This window comes from Rattus norvegicus, chromosome 5 (genome assembly GCF_036323735.1).
Source record: "Rattus norvegicus strain BN/NHsdMcwi chromosome 5, GRCr8, whole genome shotgun sequence".
Taxonomy (NCBI): Eukaryota; Metazoa; Chordata; class Mammalia; order Rodentia; family Muridae; genus Rattus; species Rattus norvegicus.
In genome coordinates, this window is record NC_086023.1 from 42,444,800 (window position 1) to 42,455,355 (window position 10,556).

The window sequence follows — 10,556 nt, forward strand, 5'->3', positions numbered from 1 at the left end:
GCTGTACAAGTTTGTTCTCGCACTAGCAATGAATGAATGTCACCCTCATACTACATCCTCTTTAGCATGTGCTCCCTTTGATTTATTGATATCAGCCATTCTGGTACATATAAGATGAAATCTCAAATTAGCTTTGACTATGCATTTCTCTGTCCAGTAAGGATGTTGAATATTTCTTTAAATGTATCTCAACTCTATGAGTTTCATCTTTTGAAAACTTCATGTAGGTCTGAACCATCATTTTAATAGGTTTATTTGTTTACTTGATACCTGCTTTTCAGCTTATTATTTTAGATATATAGTTGATGAAAATCTTTTGCCATTCTGTAGGCTACCACCTTGTCAGAATGAAGGTCCTTTGCCTTACAGAAGCTTTTAGTTTTAAGCAGATTCATGTATTAATCGTTGGTCTTAGTGCCTGTGCTATTGGTGTTTTGTTCAGGAAATTGTCTCCTGAACCACTGTTTTTCAAGGTTACTCCCCAATTTCTCTTCTATAAGATTCAGTGTATCTGATTTTATGTTCTGCTTTTGATGGATCTGGAGTTGAGATTTGTATAGGTTGATAATTACAGATTTATTTGAATTCTTCTGCTGCTATCCAGTTTGAGCAGATCCATTGGTTGAAGATTCTGTCTTTTCTCCATTTTGTATTTCTGAATTCTTTTTCAAACATCAGGTGTCAATATATATATAGATTTATGTCTGGGTCTTCTATCCAAGTCCATGGATCAGCATGTCTGTTTTTGGGTCAGTACCATGCTGTTTTTATTACTATAGCTCTGTAGAACAACTTGAAGTTATCAGTTGTCTTTCCTGCATTTCATTTATTATTCAGGACTGTTTCAGATATCCTGGTTTTCTTGTGTTTCTATATCAAGCTAAAAGTTATCCTTTCAAGATCTATAAACAATTATGTTGGATTTCTGGTAGGGATTGCATTGAATCTGTAGTTTGTTTCCAGTAGGATAATCATTTTTACATTATCAGTCCTACCAATTCATGGGCATGGTAGCTCTTTCCATTTTCTAATACATTTAATTTCATTCTTCAATGTCTTAAAGTTTTTATCATTTCTTTTGCCTGGTTAGAGATACTTCAAGTTATATTATGCTAAGCTACTGTGAAAGATGGTGTTTCCATGATTTCTTTCTCAGTTTGTCATTGCTATATAGAAGGCTAATTTTTATTAATTTTGTATCCAGCTACTTTGCTGAAGACATATTTCAGCTGCAGGTGTTCTTGATGAAATTTTTATGGTCATTTACATATACTACTAAATCATTTGCAAATAAAGGTACTTTGACATCTTCCTGGTGAATTTCTATCTCCTTCAGTTCTTTTTTATTGTTTTACTGAAGTTTTAATTACTAACAACACAAAAGGATGGGTAGAGTAGACAGTCTTGTCTTGTTACTAATTTTAATGGAGTTGCTTCAGTTTCTCTCCAGTGAAGTTGATGTTGGCTATGGCCTTGCAATAAACTGTTAAGTGGTGTGCCTGGAGTTCGCAATTTCTTCAGGACTTTTATCCTGAGAGATGTTGAATTTTATCATAGATCTTTTCTCCATATGGACTGGATATGTGGGTTTTTTCTTTTTTTTTAATATAGTGTATTTCTTTTATTGATTTACTATGTTGAAGCACCCTGGAATGAAGCCTACTTGATCATGGATTTTTCGTATATTCTTGCATTTAGTTTAAAACTAATTTATGGATAATTTTGCACCTGTATTCATAAGGAGAATTTGTCTTTCTGTAATTTTCTTTCTTTACTGGGTCTTTGTGTGAGTTGGGTAGACCAGTTGGTGTTGATAAGCTTGTTTTTCACCATTGGCAAAGCAGAAAATCTCAGCTAAGTGACTATGCTTCTGCAACAAAAATAAGAATTTTTCCCAAGGTCACCAAAACAGAACATGAGACAAATTCTGCTTCCTGACAAGTATGGCTCACACATGGGCTTATTTGTGTTTATATTTAACACTATATGCTGTTGAATTCGTACTAGCCAGTTAAGATGTTTCCATCGATTCTTCACTAAGGAACATTGAGCCAAAATAAGAGGTTTTGGCAATCATTATCCATTATAGCACCTCAAAAAATCCAAAAGGAAGCAACAAATAAATTCATTATGTAGTGTTGTCCATTCCTGTCACATCCTACCCATCACCCATACACTCTTTTAACTTTTTTCTATGGCAACTGCTGCTATCAAACCATGTTGGACATCCTGAGGTTCCCCAAAGTAGGGACTAGAGAGTATAGTAAGTTGTATCATATGCAGAACAAATCAAAAGATGCTAAAAATCCCTCTGTAAGCCAAGGTCAGTAAGTCCTCACCTTCTTATTTTCACTTAGGCTGGCCTCCCAAAGTACTATCATGAAAACTTCCCAACTATAAGTCTCACCTTACTCACTCACCTGACAATCACTCATCAAACCGATAGATTCCAAACTTAATAGAAAAATAGAGCACATTTAAAAAGAAAGCCAAATTACCAGGAATACACTTTGTTTTAATTTCACGAAGATATCACAGCTGAAATTATATCTTACACTTGGTACCTGAAGAATTTTGTTGTTGGTTTAATGTACGTGCTTACATATGTATCTAGTCATTTAGTAAATACTGAAATGACATTTTGTATATTGATCAAAGTTTAAGAACAAGTAGTATGGATTTGGCTTTTTAATTAAACAATTAAGTAATTATTTTAAATAAAGGTAAAATAGAAGCTACTTGAATATCACAAAAAGATGTTGAAATATGACATAATGAATAACTAATAAATGGGGTAAAAATTAGGCTGGGATGGAAAAATGCATGTATGAAGTGATACTTTAAGGAAAATTGGCAAGAAAAGAGTATTTCATGTTTGAATATTATAACATGTACATGAAATATATATCGGGAATAGGACAATGTCTGGAAGAATGCATAACAAATTGATCACAGTGGTTATATATAGGCAATACAGGTTTAAGGCAGTATTTTTATTCCTTATGTTATTCTCTATTGTTTAAATATTTACTTTCTAATCAGAAAAAAATCAATACAAATGTTTTCATTCTGAGAGGAATCTTACCATATGGAAATGATAAACATTTTGATGTTCCATAGTTAGACATGTGGACTGTCTTCAACATGTAATCCTTTTATGTTATGACAACAGAATAGATTCACTTTGAAATCCAATGTGGGGAGATGTGACCATTAATAAGAGAAAATTTTGCTTTTCTCTTAAGCAAATGTCTTTCCATCTAGACTATATATTGATATAATTTTGGCAGAAATATGTGCTAGGAGAATTTTGGTGTTGAAGCATGATAGCCCTACATTTTGTATGTGACTGTCTTAGAATAAGAGACATTTTTAGATTTTTAGTTACTTATTTATAAAGCATAAACTTTAGATTTCTATTTCTAGTTATGAGGAATTAAATAATTCTCACCAACACTCTTACTACAGACACTAGAATATAAGATAAATATTCAAATGCTTGAATGCATTGGAGGGCTCTGAAGGCCAAGATATGGAAGAAGCTGAAACTTAGACAAGTAATCTTGGCAAATGAGCTGACTTTACCATAGGGACATATGCAGTTCCTGAAAAGTTGGCTCAGAGTCTTGGGAGATGAACAACTCTTTTGATAGGAGTTAGAATGAATTGTAAGTACTTCTTTCTCTTGTGCCCAGCGCTGTCTCAACTTGGTCTCTGGGTTTGGTTTAGGGTGATCTCAGATTGCTGGTTTCTCTTTCTGGTGGACAAAAGCAAAAGTAAATGTCCTTTAGAAAAGCAGAATTCCACTCTCTGTTTCAAATAGATTTTTGATATTTCATGTTGTATGACTTTTTTCTTCATCAAAGATAAATTCATTTTAGTGTAAATCATGAAGGATACTAGCGTTGATCCTAATATTTATAGTAAGTCAAAAGGAAAGCTGATAGACTTCTATAACAACGTCAATTCAATTTCTTTAATTTCTCCACACCCACTTTTTAATTAGTTTATTATAGTATGATGTCTTATAATTAAATTCTGGAATTGTCCTCATTAGAAACAACAATAACGTCATAACATTCATGCATTGACATGAAAAAATGAATTGTCAGTTCTTCTGCAAAACTAACTGCTCTCCTTAACTTTTAATAAAAAATTTCACTGTTTCAGTCTCATTAGAATCTGCCTAAATTATACTGAAGTTCTGAATTCCACTTATACTATAAAGATATCCTAATTTTATAGTCTTTTGCTTTATATCATAATGTAACAGTATTTTGTAGACGTTGGGTTTTGTATTCTTTCATAAATTTAAGGTCTGTTGCAAATTTGCTCCAAGTAATTCTATCTGCATTATTCTTTACAAGACATTCTAAAACACTTTGTATCACATTTTGGCAATTCTTTTTTTTTTCTTCCATTTTTATGAAATTGGGTATTTCTTATTTATGTTTTAAATGTTATTCCCTTTCCCGGTTTCCTGTCCGTCAGCCCCCTAACCCCTCCACCTCCCCTTCTATATGGGTGTTTCCCTCTCCATCCACCTCCGATTACCGCCCCCCTTCAACAATCTCCTACACTGTGGCAGGGGCAAGGACTTTCCCTTCCACTAGTGCCCCAACAAGGCTATTCATTGATACATATGCAGTAGGAGCCTAGGATCAGTCCATGTATAGTCTTTGGGTAGTGATTTAGTCCCTGGAAATGGTTGGCATTGTTGTTCATATGGGGATGCAAGCCCCTTCAGCTCTTTCAGTCTTTCTCTAATTCCTCCAACAGGGGTACCATTCTCAGTTCACTGGTTTGCTGCTGGCATTTGCCTCTGTATTTGACATGTTCTGGCTGTGTCTTTCAGGAGAGATCAATATCCGGTCACTGTCGGCGCACTTCTTAGCTTCATCTATCTTATCTAGTTTTGGTGGCTATATATGCATGGGCCACATGTGGGGCAGGCTCTGAATGGCCGTTCTTTAAGTCTCTGCTCTAAACTTTACATCCCTAATCCATCCTATTGACATTTTTTGTTCCCCTTTTAAAGAAGGAGTGAAGCATTCACGTTTTGGGCATCCTTCTTGCATTTTATGTTGTCTGTGCATCTTGTGTAATTCGAGCATTTGGGCTAATAGCCACTTTTCAATGAGTGCATACCATGTGTGTTTTTTCTGTGATTTGGTTACCTCACTCAGGATATTTTCTAATTCCATCCATTTAACTATGAATTTCATGAAGTCATTGTTTTTGATAGCTGAGTAATATTCCATTGTATAGATGTACCACATTTTCTGTATCCATTCCTCTGTTGAAGGGCATCTGGGTTCTTTCCAGCTTCTGACTATTATAAATAAGGCTGCTATGAAAATAGTGGAATATGTGTCTTTTTTGTATGTTGGAGCATCTTTTGGGCATATGCCCAGGAGAGGTATAGCTGGGTCCTCAGGTAGTGCAATGTACAATTTTATGAGGACCCTCCATACTGATTTCCAGAGAGGTTGTACAAATTTGCAATCCCACCAACAAAGAAAGTGTGTTCCTCTTCCTCCACATACTCTCCACCATCTGCTGTTGCCTGAGGTTTGATCATAGCCATTCTGACAGTTGTGATGTGGAATCTCAGGGACGTTTTGATTTGAATTTCCCTGATCACTAAGAATGTTGAACATTTCTTTAGGTGCTTCTCCACCATTCGATATTCCTCAGCTGTGAATTCTTTGTTTGGCTCTTTTCCCTATTTTTAATAGGGTTATTTGGCTCTCTGCAGTATAACTTCATGAGTTCTTTTCATATTTTGGATATTAGCCCTCTATCAGTTATAGGATTGGTAAAGATCTTTTCTGAATCTCTTGGTTGCCGTTTTGCCCTAATGACAGTGTCCTTTGCCTTCCAGAAGCTTTCCAGCTTTATGATATCCCATTGGTTGATCTTAGAACATAAGCCATTGGTGTTCTGTTCAGGAAATATTCTCCACTGCCTGTGTTCAAGATTTTTCCAATTTTTTCTTCTATTAGTTTGAGTATATGTTGTGTCATGTGGAGGTTCTTGATGCACTTGGACTTAAGCTTTGTACATGATGATAAGAATGACTTGATTTGCATTCTTCTACATGCTGACCTCCAGTTGAACCAGCACCATTTGTTGAAAATTCTTTCTTTTTTCCACAGGATGGTTTTGGCTCCTTTGTCAAAAATCTATTGCCCATAAGTGCGGGTTCATTTCTTGGTCTTCAATTCTATCTCACTGGTTTACCTGTCTGTCTCTGTACCAATAACATACACTTTTTATCACTATTGCTCTGTAATACTGCTTGATTCAGGGATGGTGAGTTCCCCAGAAGTTCTTTTATTGTTGAGGATACTTTCAGCTATTTTGGATTATTTGTTATTCCAGATGAATTTGCAAATTGTCCATTCTATTTCTATGAAGAGGTAGATTAGAATTTTGATGGGGATTACATTGAACCTGTAGATTGTTTTTGGTAAAATGGCCATTTTTACTATATTAATCCTGCCAATCCATGAGCATGGGAGATCTTTCCATCTACTTAGATTTTCTTCGATTTCTTTCTTCAGAGTTGAAGTTCTATTCATACAGATCTTTCACTGGCTTGGTTAAGGTCACACCAAAATATTTTATATAATTTGAGACTATTATGAAGAGTGCCATTTCCATAATTTCATTCTCAGCCTGTTTATCCTTTGTGTAAAGGAAGGCTACTGATATGTTTGAGTTAATTTCATACCCTGACACTTTTCTCTAGTTGTTTATCAGGCTCAGTAGTTCTCTGGTGGAACTTTTGGGGTCATTTAGGTATAATATCATATCATCTGCAAACAGTGATATTTTGACCTCTTCCTTTCCAATTTGTATCAGTTTGACCTCCAATTGTTGTCTGATTGCTCTGGCTAGGAATTAGAGAACTGTATTGAATACGTAGGGAGTGGGCAGCCTTGTCTAGTCCCTGATTTTGGTGGGATTGCTTCAAGTTTCTCTCCATTTAGTTTGATGTTAGCTACTGGTTTCCTGTATACTGCTTTTACTATGTTTAGATTTGGACCTTGAATTCCTGATCTTTTCAAGACTATTATCATGAAGGGGTGTTGAATTTTGTCAAATGCTTTCTCAGCATCTAATGAAATGATCATGTGGTTTTTATCTTTGAGTTTGTTTATATAGTGGATTATGTTGATGGTTTTCCATATACTGAACCATCCCTACATACCTGGGATGAAGTCTGCTTGAGCATGAAGGACAATTGTTGTGATGTGTTCTTGGATTCGGTTTACAAGAATTTTATTGAGTATTTTTGCATTGATATTCATAAGGGAAATTGGTGTCAAGTTATCTTTCTTTGTTGGGTATTTGTGTGGTTTAGGTATTAATTTAAGTGTGGTTTTATACAAGGAATTTGGTAGTGCTCCATCTGTTTCAATTTTGTGGAATAATTTGGACAGTATTGGTATGAGGTCTTCTATGAAGGTCTGATAGAATTCTGTACTAAAGCCATCTGGTCCTGGTCTCTTTTTTTGGGGGGAGACTTTTCATGTCTGCTTCTATTTCTTTAGGATTTATGGGGTTGTTTAGATGGTTTAATTGTTCCTGATTTAACTTTGGTACCTTTTATTTGTCTAGAAAATTGTCCATTTCCTCCAGATTTTCAAGTTTTGTTGAATATAGGCTTTTGTAGTAGAATCTGATGATTTTTTTTAATTCCCTCTGATTCTGTTTTTATGTCTGCCTTTTCATTTCTGATTTTGTTAATTTGAACACACTCTCTGTGCCCTCTGGTTAGTCTGGCTAAGGATTTATCTATCTTGTTGATGTTCTCAAAGAACCAACTTTTGGTTCTGTTGATTCTTTGTATAGTCTTTTTTGTTTTTACTTGATTGATTTCAGCTCTGAGTTTGATTATTTCCTGCCTTCTACTCCTCCTGGGTGTATTTGCTTCTTTTTTTCTAGAACTTTTAGGTGTGCTGTCAAGCTGCTGATATATGTTCTCTCCTGTTTCTTTCTGCAGGCATTCAGAGATATGAGTTTTCCTCTTAGCACAGCTTTCATTGTGTCCCATAAGTTTGGGTAAGTTGTACCTTCATTTTCATTAAATTCTAAGAAGTCTTTAATTTCTTTCTTTATTTCTTCCTTGACTAGGTTATCATTGAGTAGAGCATTGTTCAACTTCCATGTATATATGGGCGATCTTTCCTTATTATTGTTATTGAAGTCCAGTCTTAGTACGCGATAATCTGATAGGAGGCATGTGACTATTTCTATCTTCCTGTATCTGTTGAGGCCTGTTTTCTGACTGATTATATGGTCTATATTGGAGAAGGTAACATAAGTTGGTGAGAAGAAGGTATATCCTTTTGTTTTAGGATGGAATGTTCTATAAATATCTGTTAAACACATTTGGTTCATAACTTCTGTTAGTCCCTCTGTGTCCCTGTTTAACTTCTGTTTCCATGATCTGTCCATTGTTGAGAGTGGGGTGTTGAAATCTCCTACTATTATTGTGTGAGGTGCAATGTGTGCTTTGAGCTTTAGCAAGGTTTCTTTCATGTATATAGATGTCCTTGTATTTTGGAGCATAGATATTTAGGATTGAGAGTTCATATTGGCTGATTTCCCCTTTGATGAATATGAAGTGCTCCTGAGATTCTCTCTTCTATCTGTATTCTGTTGGTGATGCTGGTATCTATGACTCCTGATCTTTTCCCTAGGTTTTTCTATCTCTAGGGTTGTCTCCCTTTGTGCTTTCTTTATTGTTTCTTCCTCATCTTTTTTGATGACTTTTTGGTTGAAAGTCGATTTTATTCAATATTAGAATGTCTACTCCTGCTTGCTGCTTCCAACCATTTGATTGGAAAGATATAGTGTAAATTTGGTTTTGCCATGGAATATCTTGGTTTCTCCCTCAATCTTAATTGATAGTTTTACTGTATACAGTAGCCTGGATGTAGTAGGACTGGCATTTGTGTTCTCTTAGAGTCTGTATGACATCTGTTCAGGATCTTCTGGCTTTCATAGTCTCTGGTGAGAAGTCTGGTGTCATTCTGATAGGTCTGCCTTTATATGTTACTTGACCTTTTTCCCTTACTGCTTTTAATATTTTTTGTTATTGGGTTTTTTTTGTGTGTGTGCATCTGGTGTTTTGACGATCATGTGACAGGAGTTTCTTTTCTGGTCCAATCTATTTGGAGTTTTGTAGGATTCTTGTATGTTATGGGCATCTCTTTCTTTAGGTTAGGGAAGTTTTCTTCTATGATTTTCTTGAAGATATTTACTGGCCCTTTAATTTGGGAGTCTTCACTCTCTTCTATACCTATTATCCTTACGTTTGATCTTCTCATTGTGTCCTGGATTTCTTGTATGTTTTGGGCTAGAAGTTTTTTCTGTTTTACATTATCTTTGACAGTTGTGTCTATGTTTTCTGTGGTATCTTCTGCTCCTGAGATTCTCTCTTCTATCTGTATTCTGTTGGTGATGCTGGCATCTATGACTCCTGATCTTTTCCCTAGGTTTTTCTATCTCTAGGGTTGTCTCCCTTTGTGCTTTCTTTATTGTTTCTGTTTCCACTTTTAACTCCTGGATGGTTTTGTTCATTTCCTTCTCTTGTTTGGTTGTTTTTTCCAGTAGCTCTTAAAGGGATTTTTGTGTTTCCTCTTTAAGGGCTTCTAGTTGTTTACTTATGTTGTCCTGTATTTCCTTAAGGGAGTTATTTATGTCTTTCTTAAAGTCCCCCATTTTCATATTAAAATGTGATTTTAAATCTAGAACTTGCTTTTCTGGTGTATTTGGATATTCAGTGTTTGCTTTGTTGGGAGAACTGGGCTCTGATGATTCCAAGTAGTCTTGGTTTCTGTTGTTTGGGTTCCTGTGTTTGCCTCTTGCCATCAGGTTTTCTCTGGTGTTAGCTTGTCTTTCTGTTTCTGATGGTGGCTTGACCCTCCTGTGGGCCTGTATGTCAGCACTCCTGGAAACCTGTTTTCCTGTTTTCTTTCAGTCAGTTGTGGGAACAGAGTGTTCTTCTCTCAGGAGTGTGGTTGATCCTGGAGACTGGCTTTCAGTTCTTCGTGAGGGCAGCAACTGGAAGGGTCCTACTCCTACTGCTTCTAGGTCCCTGTGCGGAGTGCACACATGGCACAAGGTTTTTTCCTTTTGAGTCAGAAATGTGAGAGAGTAGTTTCACAGGAGTGTCTGTACCTCTGATGGTCTAGCTCTCTCCCCCACAGGAATTGGGTACAGGGAGCTGTTTGACTAATTCAGTTTGTGCGGATCTGGACTGCAGGGTTCCTGCAGCTGACTGCTCCTATATTCTTGTGACCAGAGGCACTATGCAGTTTCCTCTTGGGCCAGGAATGTGGGCAAAGGTGGGCAGAAGTGGCAGTTTGTTCTGCCCTCAGTCTCAAGATTGCCTGCACTTCTGGATCAACAGCTCTCTCTCACCCAGAATTTTTGAACAGGGAGCTGTGGTCCAGAATCAGAGAGCTTCAGGCCACAGCCCATTTTGCTAATTCTTCCAATACTGGGAAATTTCTTTATTATTATTGTATCAGTTATGGTAT